The sequence below is a fragment of the Dermacentor andersoni genome, chromosome 2 (assembly GCF_023375885.2).
Source record: "Dermacentor andersoni chromosome 2, qqDerAnde1_hic_scaffold, whole genome shotgun sequence".
Lineage (NCBI taxonomy): Eukaryota > Metazoa > Arthropoda > Arachnida > Ixodida > Ixodidae > Dermacentor > Dermacentor andersoni.
Window position 1 is genome coordinate 177,603,626 of NC_092815.1, and position 16,816 is coordinate 177,620,441.

Below are 16,816 nucleotides of genomic sequence, written 5' to 3' on the forward strand. Positions count from 1 at the left end.
TATCTTTCTCGCAATACACTTTTTTCGCGGTGAAGCCTAAGCAATGTACTGCAGTGAAGCATACTAAAAGTGAAAAGGGGCCACTGTCCCTGGACATAATAAGACTTCTTTAATTATACACTCGCGCACCCGCCGCCTCTCAGGTCACCTAAGTGGACATACTATGCTGGCTGATAGCGGCCCCCTCCCACTTTTAGTATGCTTCACCGCGTAACTAAAATGTACTGCGGCGATGAAGCCGTACATTTGTATTGAGTGAATAAACAAGTGGTTTTTACAACAGTAAGAAACGCGCACCATGCATCAGTCTACCACACGGAAGAGCGTCGCAATATACGGTAGCTGATTCACACAGGCCGTGTAGCCCACTTATCAGTCGTAAAGGGTATTATGGGTAATTCAAAATTTCAGACACACATATGTGTTTATGTTTAAGTTCGCACTCATTGCGTAATAAGACTCCCAGAACTTCCACAATAGAACGTAATTTACAACACACAAACGCAAAGAACACTATATGTCTCGTTTTCAACTCGGCCGTCATGCAAATGACATATAACGCGGAAAAACGTGAACATGCTGTGTGTTAGCGTCGTAAACTTCATACTAGGCAAGGAGCTAGCGCACCACAATCCCGCGACAGCCGCTAATGAGACCAAGACGGGAGCACATGTCTGTGAACGCGCAAACCATAAACCACTCTGCTCCTCCGCCACCCCCGCTGCACGGCTGCATCAATCGTTTCAAGCACAGCACACCAAACACACATTCGGTGCTGAACAGTGGGCGGTCGACGCAGTTGCATTTACATGACTTGCAGCGAGCAGCACATGCCTCGATGTCCGTTCAGCAAAGTCGGACACGGCGACGCCACATCGCGGTTCGCAGAACTTCGCTGCCGAGGCGCTAGGCCACTTCGATATTTCAATTGTCACCACCGCCGGGTTCTCAAGAAAGCACGGGTCACACAACGCAGATTCTGTAGTGCCAGAGCTCATCGAGGCCAAAGCCGCATTGCCGCACCGCCACTATTCACGGCTTTCCGCCAAGTACACAGAACCTACAACCAACACACAAGCAACGCACGCACGATTACATGAGCAACGTTGAACAACGCGCGGTCCAGAGAACGATCACGCCGAGGACGAACACGTTCGGCGCCAGCATCGCGCCTTCTCAAAAATCCCTAAATGATACTGTCCCTAGGCACCTAGGATCAGGTCACGTGAGGGATTTTTGTACGACAAATAGACGCACGCAATACCACACGCGTATAGCACTATGCACCAATCATGGGAAACTTAACAGAAAACTTAACAGGTGGCCGCTCATTGACGTCGCGCCGTCGTGTTTTTGCCCACAAAGTAGGTGCAGGTCAACGCCATGACACCTAGTGGCTGTACAAGATTGTGCTCGCCAGCGCTCTGCTGGTGACATCGTACACAGGAACGAAATATACAAGACCTTTACGTATAGGTAGTTCCAAAGCGTCGTGTTCGACGTACCTCACACACAGGGAAATGTGGGCAGTGCGAGATATATCAATGGCCTCGTCAGCTAGAACTGAGAAAAGCATGAACCTGAGTTGACGTTGTCAACTGTCTTTATTTGTATGATTTTACTACAGAGGATTACAAACTTATTTTGAAGCTTTGGGCTCGTGTACAGGGAGGGCATTCGCGAGAGACGTTTCATGCCATTGACAAACGACGGAAATTTTCGCGCAATGCTTAAGATGAGGGTAAAATGTGGATATGCCGCCCTGAGCGCTAATATTGAAACGTCTCCGGCTGCAGCACCTGAGACATATTTATTGGACCGGAGTCGTCTGTGCCGCGAAGCGGCTCTTCTTGCCTGCCACAGAAAAAAACTGCGTTCCTATTATTGGTAGCAAGTTCTTGCGGTTTTATTCCGCCTGCTCTTTAAGGCCATGGTCAAGTTGTGTTATAAGGTCATGTTGTGAGTAGGAACGGACTGTTAGAAAGTTCTCGGATAGCGTTGTTGACATGGGGTGGTAACTGTTGGATGCGTGGCTCTTGAAGGCGTGCATGACTTTTCTTGTAATTGTTAAACACCTTAGTTACAAAGCAGGCCAAGCGCTGGTGCTCCTCTTTTTCTGCACACTCGCCTGCGAAGACTACGCAATATTTGCATAACTCTTCTTGAAGGTTCTCTGGATTAAGCCATAGGTAACGATCTACCCTGTGAGGTATCTGTATAGCGCAACAAAACAAGGACACACGAAGAAACAAAGACGTATAAAGACATACAAATAAAGATGAGCGCTTGTCTTTGTCTTTGCGTTTCTTCTTGCGTCCTTGTTTTGTTGCTCTATACAGGTACCTTTCAATGATGACCGACCAACAAGCCCATATCGCCACCCTCGTCGATTACCCTGTGAGGTTGGAACTCCAGGTTTCTTTTCTCTGTGGCTGGATAATCATAGCTAGCCATAGGGGTCCATGGATCAAGCAGCAGCTTCTCCATCGTCTCTGGATCAAGTACACGCTTAGTGCTTGAGACAAAAAGCCCCAAGCAAGAATATTTGCACTCGTCGCACTGCGGGCAGGCGAACCAGAATGTGTAGGTGTCATCACACTCCCCTTGCTTGGGTATTGCTTGGAGTTGAACGGCGGCCGCCATCATTTCCCCGTGGCGTGTCGGTGTCGTGCTTGTCGTTCTTTAGGGCCTGCCGCGGTTCGTTCTCAGGTGATTCACATACGGCTGCATGAGCGTTTTCCTGAGTCGCTACAGAAGTTTCTACGCGCTTGGCTTCCGGCTGTGCAGAGAAAGGGGTAGTTTTGTCCATTGACGGAGGTAGCGCTTCTCCTCCGCCTGTTTCACGCGCTCGGAATTTTTTTGAAGTATAAGACGCAAGTCTCGTTTGCTTGGTTATTGCAGCGTGTCTTTTCATTTTGCTAGCGCAATATTGTGCACGCAAACATAAGTGGCCAGCTATTCCAAAGAGACATGTTTGCGACTGCCTGGCGAAAAGGTCGAACGAATGGAGAGAGAATGAACGCGCAGAGAATCTATATATGTATACCCTGACAACCTCCCCACTTGTATTGCGCTTAAAACTACAGAATACCATTGGGCTGCGCGCTTTCTACTGCAGTCTTTTGTTTTTTTCGGTAATCCGGCAGGAAGGGAAATGTCCGCTTTACTGCAGCAAGATTTCCCCCCTCTTATCCGTCTTTTTTTCTATCTTATATGGAAGGCATGGAAAAGTCACCTTCTTTCTTCTTCTTTCTCCCCTCATGCCACACCGGAGGTTTTCTTTTCTTTTTTTGTTTTCAGCATGCCCCGAATGCGGACAGAGCTGTGTGCTTGCTATTGACAGGCGCCATTGCTGACGGGGACGCTCGACTGGCGTTCCTTCGCTCGACTGTTCTCTGCGGGGAATTGGTCAAGTATCGGGCGGTTTAATTTTCTTTAGTTTTATTTTGTACTTTCCTCTTATTGAGAATTCCTAATGTCTCTTTCTTCTCCCGGCCAGAGATCTTTCCTCTGGACGGCTTCGCTTCCCACTAATGACATGCCTATAGAGGCTTTCTTGCGCAGTGGCATTAACAGCGTTCCAGTGGCCCTAGTGCCGACCAATGGGGGATTCATCCGCGTGAAGAATCCCAAGGTTATTCAAGAAGAGCTGCGGAAAGCAACCCCGCATTTCCAAAGCATAACCGATGTCCGACAATTTGGCAGAGGGGGCATTCTTTGCTGTTCGCCTGACCAGACCTGCGTCTCCGACCTTCTGAAGTGCGAAATGTTCGCGAACCACCCGGTGAGGCCTTTGATTCCTGCTCATCTAGCTTGCGTTAAGGGTCTAGTACGTGGAGTCGACGCGAGCCTGTGTGCTTCAGAGGTCCTGCAGATGTTCTCCCCGGCAGGTGCCGTCTCCGTCTACCGATGTTCACGCGTTTTTGAGAATCAAAGAACACCCACAGAGTCGGTTATAGTCACCTTTGCAGGCACAAATAGGCCGTCAGAGATCAAGGCGTGGCCATTAATATACAGGGTGGAAGCAATTTCTCCCCGCCCGTTGCAATGCGTTCAATGCTGGCGATACGGCCACAGTTTTAAGGGATGTCGATCAGAGCCTCGGTGCCGCATTTGCGGAGAAGGCCACGATGAAAAAACGTGTTCCTCTCAGAGCGAACGATGCTGTTTGTGTGAAGATTCCCACCCTGCGGACTGTGCGCAATGCCCTGCGAGAAACCAAGAGCTCGAAATTCTACAAATTATAGAACGGAAACGGTGTTCGCGTCGTGAGGCTCGTGCACTCTCATTAGAGAAATCATGTGGCTATGCTACAGCTGCTGCTCGTCACTCAAAAGCAATGGATGCATCTCTTGGTGATATTGTAGCTGCTGCCGTTGAGAAAGCTATGGCAAAAGCCATTGACACTTTATTTACAAACCTTTCAGAGACCGTTGGACAAGTTCTCACCTCTCAGTTGTCGCAACTTTTACATGTTACTGCTCGTCCAAGTGTTGCCTCTGAAATCACAGTCTCCGATGAGAACATAGAGAAACACGTATCAGCAGAGATCTCGCCTCGCAGTACTGATGCCTCCGAAGCTCACGCAACTCATGTAGAACATGAGGGCTTTCAGAGTCACGAATCCGGTTCAGATACCATGGAGAACATGGATTTGGATGCTAGAACTTATAAACGTCGTGCTTCCCCATACTCCCCGAGAGCTACTACCCTCCACAAACTAAAAGCTAAAAAGAGTGAAAATAAGAGCTTATCAAAGGATGATTTCCTAAAGGATAACATTCTAGAGACGGCAGTTAATACTGCCGGAATATCGTCAACATAGGAAGCTTGAAAGTGCTGCAGTGGAACTGTCGTTCCATTTTTGCTGCAGCCGCCGATCTCTTATATCTCTGTGAAGATCTTTCTCCTGATTTGATTATTCTGCAAGAAACTTGGTTATCCACAGAAAAGAATTATCATTTAAAGAATTATCGCAGTTTTCGTCTAGATCGTCCTTCTTGTAGAGGGGGATTAGCATTTTTCATCTCAACAAAAATTTGTCATATAGCTAAAATTAGTCACCAGTCATTCTCCACTGAAAGTGAGATTCTAGCATTGGATGTAACGCTTCCTGGATGCGCCCCATTTTCGATAATCAATGCTTATTTCCCTACAGGAGTCCGCAATACAGGCTCTCTTGATGCCGCGGTTGCAGCATGCAGAAAGGATATAATCATAGCTGGTGATTTTAATTCTCACCACGTATCATGGGGTTATCGGTCCGACTCTTGTGGTAAACGATTGTTAGACTGGGTTTCGACAAATAACCTTCATTGTGTAAATTCGAGAACCCCAACTTATGTATCCGGCACATCGCGTTCGGTGTTAGACCTAACTTTTTCCAGTTCGGGCTGTGTAATCTCCTCCTGGTCTGCTATTACCTCGGCCACAAATAGCGACCATCTTCCAATAACTTTTGAAATAACGCACCCAATTAATTTGGTTGAAAAGCATGTCCGCACCTATGTTAACTATACTAAATTTCAAGTTTCGCTGCGATCAGCTTTAGAAAAACAGGTTGGCCTAAATGATGAAGTTAAGGCAGTTAATTTGTGTCAAGTGCTAAGTGACAGTTATAAAAAATGCAAGTTCAGTATGCAGTCAACTAAAGGTGGTACTTATTCTCCATGGTGGAATCCGGACTGTGCACGCGAATATAGAAGAAGAAAGGCAGCCTGGAGAAAGTTACTGTATAATCAATGTCCACGTAATTGGAATGACTATAAGTTTGCTGCAGCTACATTCAGGCAAACAGTTGACAAAGCGAAAGAAAATTATAACACCAAACATTACAGTTACCTATCGCAGTCTAGTAATAAAAAAGCCCTATTTCGATTTCTACGGTCTAAAAAGATTGTTTCAGCCCCAGTTAATGTAGAGTCAGTTAGCTTAACTTCCGCTGAATTAGTGCAGTCACTGGAGGATATTGCAAAAGGCTTAGAGCGTCGATTCACATCACTTCGCCCCTATCATATACCGGCTCCTGAACCACCTAATGAGTACGTAACGGTCACATTAGAAGAATTAATGAGAGAGGTAAAGATGCTGCCAGCTTCAGCCCCAGGCCCTGATGGCATAACTACAGCAATGATAAAAGTATTATTCGAATTGTCTCCCCAGGATTTGCTTAATTTTATAAATTACTCGATTAAGAATGCATAGATTCATCCAGATTGGAAGGTTGCCAAAATAATTCCACTACTCAAAAAGCCAGGCGATGGATATTCAATAGACAACATTAGACCTATTTCTCTAACCTCAAATCTTGTAAAGTTAATCGAGAGAGTTCTCTATGGTCACGTTGATAGGTGGATAGGCGAGAACCAAATATTAAATGATTCTCAAATAGGATTCAGGCCCGGCTGCTCAATTTGGTGTGCTCATGTTGACTTGGAGAGTAGAATCCAACTCGCTCGCCGCAACAACCAGTACGCGGCCCTAGTTACATTAGACATTGCGAAGGCGTATGACAGTGTCGACCACAGTTCTTTAATCAACAGACTCAATAGTGTGAATCTTCCACAGTATATAATTGCATGGATTCAAAATTTTCTAAGCGGACGAACATTTTATTGTTATCAAAACGGTGTTTCTTCTAAAAGTTACAAACAGACAAGGGGCGTCCCTCAAGGTGCAGTACTTTCCCCAGTATTATTCAATATTCTACTAAATCACATCCCGACACATCCTGACGTACAGGTATACGTATATGCTGATGATATCGCATTTTTCACGGTATCGAATGATATACATAGCCTATATAAAACTTTGCAGTCGTATCTGAATCAGATTGAAACTTGGCTAAAAGGAATACAAATGTCGCTAAATGTCAACAAAAGTGCGATCATAGTCTTTCCCTTGACTTTTCCTATCCGAATATCACTGTCATATGGCCAGGAGATTATTCCGCAGGTATATTCTTTAAAATATCTGGGAATGATTTACACCGAAAAGCTAAATTGGCAGACACACATAGAGTACATCGCATCTAAGGGAGCACGCGCTGTTGGTTTATTACGAAGAGTCTGCAGCAGTCGTTTTGGAATGCGCAGGGAGACCTTGCTGATGATTTATTGTATGTATGTCCGCCCCATTCTAGAGTTTGGATGCGTGTTATTTTCAGGAGGTCCTACGTATAAGTTACGTCCTCTGGTTCTTTTAGAGCGCGAATCACTACGTCTGTGTCTCGGCCTTCCAAAATTTGTAGCAAATAATATTTTATATCATGAAACTCACCTGCCTTCTCTTCAAACTCGATTTCGTATACTGACAGTCCAAACATTTCTAAACATCTATGCTTCTCCCCAGAGACGCTCCTACTATATTTTTACTCGAGAACCAACTGCATTCTTTGAGAATCAATGGCCCAGACTGCATTGTCCCCAGGTTGTTTTTGTGCAGAAGCTATTACAGCCATTACAAATATCAATCCGTGATGTGGCTTTTCAAAATTTACCTACTTCGACAGCAAGTGTTGAATTTGGCGATATATTTCCCAATAACGCTAAGCTCCTACCTATTGGATACCTAAAAGGTTTATTAGATGACCACCTTGACACCCTCCAAATAAATGCAGTAATAGCCACAGATGCTTCTGTCAGTGAGGAGAAGGCCGGAGTGGGCATTTTTTCGGCATCATTAAATTGGTCTTTCTCTCTTCGACTACCCGACTTTACGCCAATATTTCAAGCAGAGTTATTGGCAATCATCCTAGCTCTACGCAAACTTCCCACATCTATTTCTTCAGCCGTAATCTTAACCGACTCCTTGTCTGTTTGCTCCGCTTTATCTGTACCCAATCCAAGTATCATTCTCCGAGAATTTCATTCACTGGTTCCCCAACATCTACGCCTCATCCACCTGGTATGGGTGCCAGGGCACGTGGGGCTCACTTTAAACGAGTCAGCAGACGCACTAGCAGCGGCATCTCTTAAAGGGACACTAAAGGTTACTATTAAGTCAACGTGGACTGTTGAAATACCATCACAGAAACCTCGAAACGCTTGTTTCGTGCCAAGGAGGGACTTATTTTAAGAGAAAATGCGTTCTGAAGCGTCCGCGTACCTCTAGCGCAGTTCAAATCGCCCGCCCTCCGATCGAGGAGTACTGACATCATGGTCTCATAGTGACGTTGCGCCATCGGTGAGTAGAACGGCGTCCGCAGACGGCGCTACGGCTTTTCTGCGCAAAACGCAAACGCGCGGCCAGAAACAGAGCCAAGACAGAGCCGACAGCAGAGCGAAAGCGTGAGTATGGTGGCTACCGGAAGGAGAAACGAATTACGTCCCACATTACGTCCCACGGCACACGGAGAGTCCGTTTTCGTTAAACTATAGGCTGCGGCGAGCTCGCAGCGTGGTCGGCGTGGTCTGTGAGAAGTGACGAGCCTTTTCGCACTCGCAACAGGGCATAACAAAGTGCGAATCGACGCAAAACTCGGCCTAGAAACGTGCTTCGCCACAACCAGGGCTCAATACGACCCAAGCTGGCACGACCCAGATGTCGTTTCCCGCACCGCCACCAGGCGCCGCTACTATACCTCAAACTCCAGTGCAAGACGCCCATAAGCTGGAACTTCATTCTATGACGCAAACTTCGACGCTCGTCGCAATGGACCCTGACACCGACAGATTGGCTCGCGATGGTGGGCTCAACTTCAGCGATTTGAGCACCGACGAGCGCGACCTGCTGCTGAGGGCTCGCACTGCCGGCGTCGTTGCGCACTACGACGGCGGCCTCGACACCGGCTCTCCGGAGCGGGAACGCAACGAGGGCTTCCCACGACATCACATGGACGTGGCATTCTCGCTGCTTGTTCCAAATGAAAGTTTCGCGAGCCAGCAGAACCCTCACAGCTACTGAAACTCCAAAGCGTGCGCGGCGCAGAGTCGAGCGCGCAGAGTCGAGCGAAAACGAAACCTTTCGAACACCCATATTACTACTGAAGGGTAACGTCAAAATGTTATTTTTTCTTAGAATCGAATAGACGTAGAAAAGTAGCATTTTCTTCCGTCTTATAATCGAATGAAATGATATTTTTAATACGAGTAGTTGAGTATTAGTAACACAAATTATGAGGAGTGCTTTCGTCATCAGGCTAGTACCGGAATGTCGCTGGGGGGTCTCAAATCGTGTCATGCATTTACCTCCATTTCTCGGTTACTAAAGCTCTGTTCGCGATTATATTGACGCCTTAGACGTTCTAGAACATTGCTCTACCACTTTAACTTGAGTTTCTGGTAACCTTTAGTGTCCCTTTAAAGGCCCGGTACTGAGGATCTTAAAACCTTCGGCATACGTCACTTCTGCAAGATTTAAAAAAATTTCCATTCAAGAAGAACATGCCAAATCATGTGTATTAGATAACGCCGATTTTCAGCACCTTAGATTTCCTTGGCACAGCGTATGGTGTGCAACAAGAAAATTTGAAGTTTCATTTACGCGTCTGCGTTGCCGAATACCACGGCTTAATTTCTATTCCCATAGGTCTGGTTTGGCACCTTCTCCTAAATGTTTTTACTGCAATGAACCCGAAACTATGGATCATTTTTTTATTGAGTGTCGTAGGTTCAAAGTGCATAGAAAACGACTTCTAGAAGGTCCCTTCCGCCAACTTGGATTAGCCATCACGCTACCTATCATTCTGTCTCTGGGGGCGTCGGCACTAGGACACTGTAATAGGAACGTATGTGATGCCATATATAATTTTATAATGGAAACAAGGAGACTTCCATGCTAATTTTACTGTTTTATTTTCCAAAACAAGAAACCAAAAAAAAAAATATTAACTTCTAATTTTAAGAAACTATAGCATGAAAATTATTATTAACGATTAGAATTAATTTAATATCACCTTTTCAGTAAAAAAAAAATCCTATTTAGGCATTTATTCTTTTTGAACCCACTGCCGCCCGATTCATGGCCAATCCCCCGTAGTGGGTTGTGCTATATCTACAGGCTCCAAACCAAACCAAACCAAACCTAACCACTCATGTGGCTTGCGTAGCGCTACGCACGGCTTGGGAACATTTGGCGCATCTTTTTCACTGTGTTCTTTACATCCGCGCGTCGCCGGCGGCCGCAATTATCTTTTGGCGCATGTGTTCGCTGTCAAGTGGAATTGCTTGACATGCCTTCCTCTCACCAGAGTCGCGGTTGTACTTCAATGTTTGCTTAGGCTTTTTTTTTTTTTCTGTGATAGGAACGTGCAATGAAGGAGCCGCCACGGGGGAAAAGGCAAAAAAAAAAAAAAGGAATTGCTGGCTCTCTCGTAATCGAAAGTAGATGCAATCATGAAGTGGCAACCGGCAAAGCGGATTGGTTGGAGATGATACTAGCCCATAGGGCGTACCTACCCCCCCCCCCCCCCCCACTTTCAAAAATGTGTGTGTGTGGGGGGGGGGGGGGCAAAGTACGCCATTTGCCCCCGCCCCCTTTCGAAAGTGGGCACTTTCGGCCTGCACGCTGGAAAGTCGAACAAACCTACAGCTGAAGCAAAATTTTCTTAATAGAGTGACCACATAAGTAATGCTTTTTTTTTTTTACTGCGCATCCCCTGCTTGGACAGGGAGGATTGTCTTTTGTGCCTTCTCGGGACGCACTGTCGCGGACGACGCGCTGGATTGGCCATACACATTCGGGTTGCGGAGAACGCCTGACGATGGGCAGTTACCTCCCTAGCAAATGTCATCTTGCGCAACTTGCATCATGCCCAGGTTTTTGGGACCGCTATTTCCGTATTCGGGAACTGTGATGACCCACTTATGGGGACAAAGGTTCGTGTACTCAAATGTTTTAACGGTTCTCTTAGGCGGAGCCTCCGAGAACCCAATTGAGGACAAAGCCGTTGGTTTGAACACACACAAAGACTTTTAATCAAACTAAAAAGTGGCATAAAGTAAATAGAAGGAAATAAAAAGCATGCCTAAAATGCACACTCAAGCAGACATTGCGGCAAGGAACACACATAGGGCTTGCATGAGGTTAACGAGTGCGCGAGTCCGGGCTTGCCACGAGGGCAGGGACGCGTCACAGTCTCGACGCGGCGACAAACTGGCGAAAGGAGTGGCGCCGGTATCACCATAGAGTGCGCCCGCTCTGGCTAGGTGAGGAAAAGCAGGCGGCTTGGTGGCGCGAGTAGACGGCGTCGGCGTTCTGGCCGGGCAGCTGGGTGTAGAGTTCGGGCCCGTAGCCCGACTGCTCTTGTCCTGCCCACGGGCGCAGAAGCTCGAACGCCGGCCTCGGGCAGCAGGCGGCACGACAGACGGGGGCGGCGTTCTGGCCAGGCAACTGGCGTAGAACTCGGGCCCGTAGCCCGACTGTTCTCGTGCTGCCCACAGGCGCAGAAGCTCACCGGCGTTGAGGAGCTGGCGGCACGCTCAGGTAGACGGGCGCCGCACAGGAACAGGTTGGCAGGAGGCCCCGGTCGGGTGAAGTCCTGGTGGCTCGGGTCCGGAACCCGACGGCCCGTCTTCAACGCCCGCTCCGGTGGTTGACCTCCTCCTGCCGTCGCTTCCTGGGACTCTCCTGGCGTCTCCCTTGCGTCTCCTCTGCGTCTCCTTGCGTGTCCTCTCGTTCTGCCAGCGCACCACGCTTTTTCTCCTCATCTGGCCGATTTGGCATTCTCGGATTGGCTGCCTGACGCCCCGTGGTCTTTCTTGATTGGTGAGGCTTTTCTTCTTTTAGTTGCCTTTCATGCGCCGCGCGTTCTCGTATGGTATGGTATGGTATGGTATTCCTTATGCGATGGCGCACACCCAATGTGGGGGATTGGCCAAGATTTGGGTGAAATTAGGCTATCTTTATTAAAAGACTGAAATTGGTAAAGTAACTGCAGAAAATGAACAAAAATAAAATGTTTAAGAATTCAAGACAATCTCTTTGTAGCACTTATAAAATCCTCCACGGTTGCCGGACGCTCTTCGGCGTCGTTGTTTTCCTTCTTCCACCTCGGCGCGCGTGCACTCAGTGTCGTCTGCTCTTGACCGTCGCGATCACCGCACCATGTCGCGCACCACACATCACAGAAACACAATCAGCTTGGTGCATTTAACGTACGGGTGAGGGGGAGGTCCGGATAAAGTATTACAATCAGCCGCGCCCAACGACTGGCGTGCCTTGCGGCATGAAATCGTTGGTTTATCAAATGCTGGAACTATTTAATCTCTGTGTAGAGATAGCCTACGTAGCATTGCAGTTTCAGTATATTAATACCGTCAACAATCTAATCAAACCTCTTACAAGTATTTGACCTCTCTCTCTCTTTATATATATATATATATATATATGTGTGTGTGTGTGTGTTAAAATGGGTGTAGTACACTTTCGCAATGGCACATCCCACCACACCACACCACTCCACACTGCACTACGCCATACTGTGCACGATGCCCAGCTAGAAGAAGAAAACCGGCTGAAGGCGGCACGACAGGCAGCGAGAGACGCCAGGGAAAGAGAGCGCACTGCTCAGCTAGAAGAAAATTGCCTGAAGAAGGCGCCACGCAGCCTGGTGCCATCTCTGGAGGCGACGCAAATACCACGCCGCGGAACTCACGGACCGCTGGCGTTCAACACAGGCAACCCTGTATCAGCGCCAAAAGATGACATTGAAGTGTATGGTGCCCTGTATCTGCCTTTTGAACGTCGCTATTGTAAACTACAAATAAGACTTCGGCGTACTAGAAGTTACAGAGTGAGTCAAATTGTGAACAAACATTAGAAAGAACTCGGAAGCAATATTTTTGTAACTTGTTTGGGCAGTAACTAGAGTACATAATGCGGTCCTGTATAAAGGGTTGGAGGCCAGGGACCGCATTTTCTTAAGTTTTGACTTGTTGCCTGGATAATCTCGTTTTGTTCCAACTCTTTGGTAAGCCTCCGCAAGGTTCGCCCCGACATCGACGTAGTTTCAACTCCACTCCAAGAATTAGTAGACATCCTTACCCCAGGCCTCCCTCCACACTGCCAAATGTATGACCTGTCCGTTCACAGGCCAAACTGGAAGCTCATCACGGCTAGCTTCCTCGACGCTAGGCGAGCCACCTTTATGTATCGCCTGGCGCGAGGGTGCCTGCCGTTGGGCTACAGGCCCTTCACTGCCGTCCCGGTTAGTGGAGTGTGCCCGTTCTGTGGCGCTCGTGAGGACACGGTTCATGCCTTTACGCAGTGTTTGCTTCCTGCAGCTCTTCTCTGTAGGATCGCTAGCCTTTTTAATCTCCCAGGCATTCCTTATCAGACAGTCCGATTTTTGCACCCTTTGCCTAATCAGGCGGTCAACCAGTTCGTGCTTCTCCTCGCTGAGTGCTCCTACCAAGTGTGGTTGGCACGACGCGGTGCAGTTTTCGGGGGGAGGGCGCCGGGCCTTCACGAAGTGCTTGCGAAAGCACGGAAGGAGGTCTGGTTCCATCTCACCCGGGAGCGGCACCGCTTAGGCGAGAAGAAGTTTCTCGAAGTGTGGGCCCGTCCTGCGGTGATTTTTGATGAGTCAGGCGGAAAGCTTTCCATTAAGTTATGATGCATGCTCCTAAGGTCGCTCGACTTGGCCGTGTGCGCCAGTCGATCTACGGGGTTTTGTCTGGTTCAGCGGAACCCAGAGCTAGAACCGGTGGTGGCGCACCCTTGGTTGGTCGCGCTGCTCCGCGGACGGCTTTGGTACTCTGCATGGTTGTATGCCTTGGCCTTTTTTGCGCCGAGGCAGTCCGAGGGTCATTCAGGCTTAAGTCCTGTAAGACCGACATGGCTGTTTGTGTGTTGTGTGCGGTAACTCTGTGTTGCTGCACCACAACAGCCCCCTTGTCCGGGAAGGACCGTTGGCCCGAACCAAGTCCCCCCACCCAGTCAGCCCGGGTTGTGGGGGAGTACCGGGGTCAATGTATCGAATGATGCTGGGTTGATGAGTACACGAAAGCTCATGGACGCGGCGCCTTCAAAGGTGCCAAGTCCTCTTCCCATCTGACAACGGTATGTTCTCGAGGAGCTTGAAACCAAAATTCACGAATTCTACGCGTTGTCGTGTCCGTTGACAGCTCGAGCGTCAATTCTTGTCACTTCTGTTTTCCTTTCTCACGTATGTAGCATGTGTGTCTCCTGTTCTAACCCGAACGAAGCTTACTTTGGAGAGGGTTCTGTTCCGTTTTCTTTGGAAAGGGACAACTGGCTGTGTAGTTCGACGGGTTCTGCCCATGGATAAGGGAGGACTCGGAATTCCCGACCTAGCTGGGCCTCGTGGCTACTGAACTGCATGTCAGGTACACCCAGGTCGCTCTTAACTAGTTTATGCCCCTGACTCGAAGCTTTAATTTGTACAGGTGTTCTGTGGCTTTACTTCTTTTTTCCTTAGCACTCGACTCCGTTTGTTTTCGCAAAGCACATTGTCTCACTGTGTGCCTCACTCAGGTTCCCCGTCCGCCATTTATGCGGCTGCTGCCAATTCTGTGGTACGCCTCCGGAAGGTTCACCCTGGCATCGATGTAGTTTCAACTCCTGTTCAAGAATTAGTCGACATCCTCCCCCCGGAGCTACCCCCGCATTGCCATAGGTACAATATGTCCTCCCACAGGCCAAGCTGGAAGATTATTACGGACACCATCCTTTAAGCCAGGCGAGATACGTTCATGTACAGCCTGGCGCGGGGCTGTCTGCCGCTGACCTACAGACGCTTCACAGTCGTCCCGATTCGTGAGGTGTGCCATTTTAACGCGATAGCGTTAATGGCCCCGTGTCGCAAAAGATACGGTATCGGACGTCGTTTCGGCGAGAAGATTTTCAAACCACCCATAGCCAGGCCCTCCGTGTGGCGCAGAAAAGCTACTGAACTAATTGAATTTCCAAAGGTGAAATACCTAGAAAAATCGTAAAGTACGACTTACACACAACCTATAGACATGAAAGAGTCGGATTGTAATTTGACTATATGAGAAAACATAATTCTGTTACGCGAAAACTCAAAGAAACCACTTTTCCAGCGTTTTACCTTTCATAGACCGGCCACGGCATCCGCCCGCGCGCCGGCGCGTATCGCGGGGGCCACGGAGCGGCGCGCCCGGTTCCTTGCGATATCTCCAGATGGCGCTCGCCTCCGCCGCATCGCGGCCTACGCAAGAGGCCGCGTTTCTACCAGGAAGCCCGCCTTTGTGCATAGCATTCCCGGCCAGCGTTTCCCGGTAAACATTACGGTTACATACGCATTTTCGGCGACGTTTAGGTGCATATCGGAGCGGGTTGAAGAAGTTGCGCGTATCTCTTAAAGCAGAAGCTTAAGTGTCCTGCATCTTTTTTTGCGGTAGTCGTGAGGATACGGTTCATATCTTTTTGCAGTGTTTGCTTTCCGCAGCTCTTCTTCAACGGATAGCTAGTCTTTTCAGGCTCCCAAAAAACTGCATCACACTATGATGCAGCTTTCGCGGGGCGAATTACGGGCCTTCACGAAGTGCTTGCGAAAGCACGGAAAGAGGTCTGGTTTTCCGAAGAAGTTTCTCGAAGTGTGGGCGCGCTCTGCTGTGATTTTTGACGAGTCAGGTGGAAAGCTCTCCATTAAGTTATGGTGTATGTGTCTAAGGTCGCTCGACTTGGCCGTGTGCACCAGCCTAACCACGTGTTTTTGTTCGTCTTAATAGAACCCAGAGCCATAACCGGTCGTGGTGCACCCTCGTGTGGTCGCGCTGCACCGAGGACGGCTTTGGTGGTCTCTATTGTTGTTTGCCTTGACCTCTTCTGTGTTAAGGCAATCCGAGTGTCTGTCGGGCTCGAGTCCTGTAAGACTGACATGACTGTTTGTGTGGTGAGCGCAGTAGTTCAGTTTGTGCTGCTCCACAGCATCCCCCTTGTCTGAGAAGGACCGTAGGCCCGAACCAAAGCCCCCATCCACTCAACCAGCGTAGAGGGGGAGCGCCGGGGTCAAGTAATGTACCGAATGATGCTAGGTTGATGAGTACATGTAAGCTAGCGAGCGCGGTACCTTCGGGTACCAAGTCCTCTTCCCATCTGATAACAGTGCAACTTGCCCGGGTGTTTTCGTTTGTGTCCGCGTAACGGCTCTGGCTTTTGGCTCAAGGTCACCTGAAGGTCGCCGACAAAGGGAGGTTTAAGCATTTCATGCTTAAAAAAGGTGAGACGCGAACGAACGGGTGGGTGAGATGTTAAGGCTGCGCAGAGGGAGCGTTGACGTGGTCTTGTAAAAGGGAATTAAGGCTGGAGGAAAGGAAAAGGGAAGTAATATCAGGAAAATTACAGTGTACGAAAAATTTTGGCAACTGGTGGCCGATCGTTGTGAAGGCGTCTAAATATTTTAGTATCACCGAAAAAATTTAAACACCAAAAATTTTCGGGGGGATGTGGGGGGGAGGGGGGGTCAGGACGGCTCGGGCTGCCGACAGGCTGCATGCACGAATCTACATTACGCGACTCTGCGGCGGCAATAGGGGCGTCAATGCTACTCGCATTAATGACTACATTCATCGTGAGATGGGTGCTGTCAGAAAATTTTCTCATTCTTTTGATTCTTTCTTCGTATTCACAAATACAATTTCCTGATTTCGTCCAATGAACTGAACTAACCCAGTTCTTTATTTCTCTGATAATTCATGATGTTATGCTTCCATAATTGAGAGGTACTGCATATGTCTTATTAATTATAATGTAACGAACAGGCATATTACCGGCTGATTTTTAAAATATGAGTTTCAGCTCTCTTTTTTATGTTTAAGCTTTGAAAAATAGGCATGTTGGTTTAATTGCGAGACTACTGCAGAGCGATACCAGAACATTTGCTGTGGAA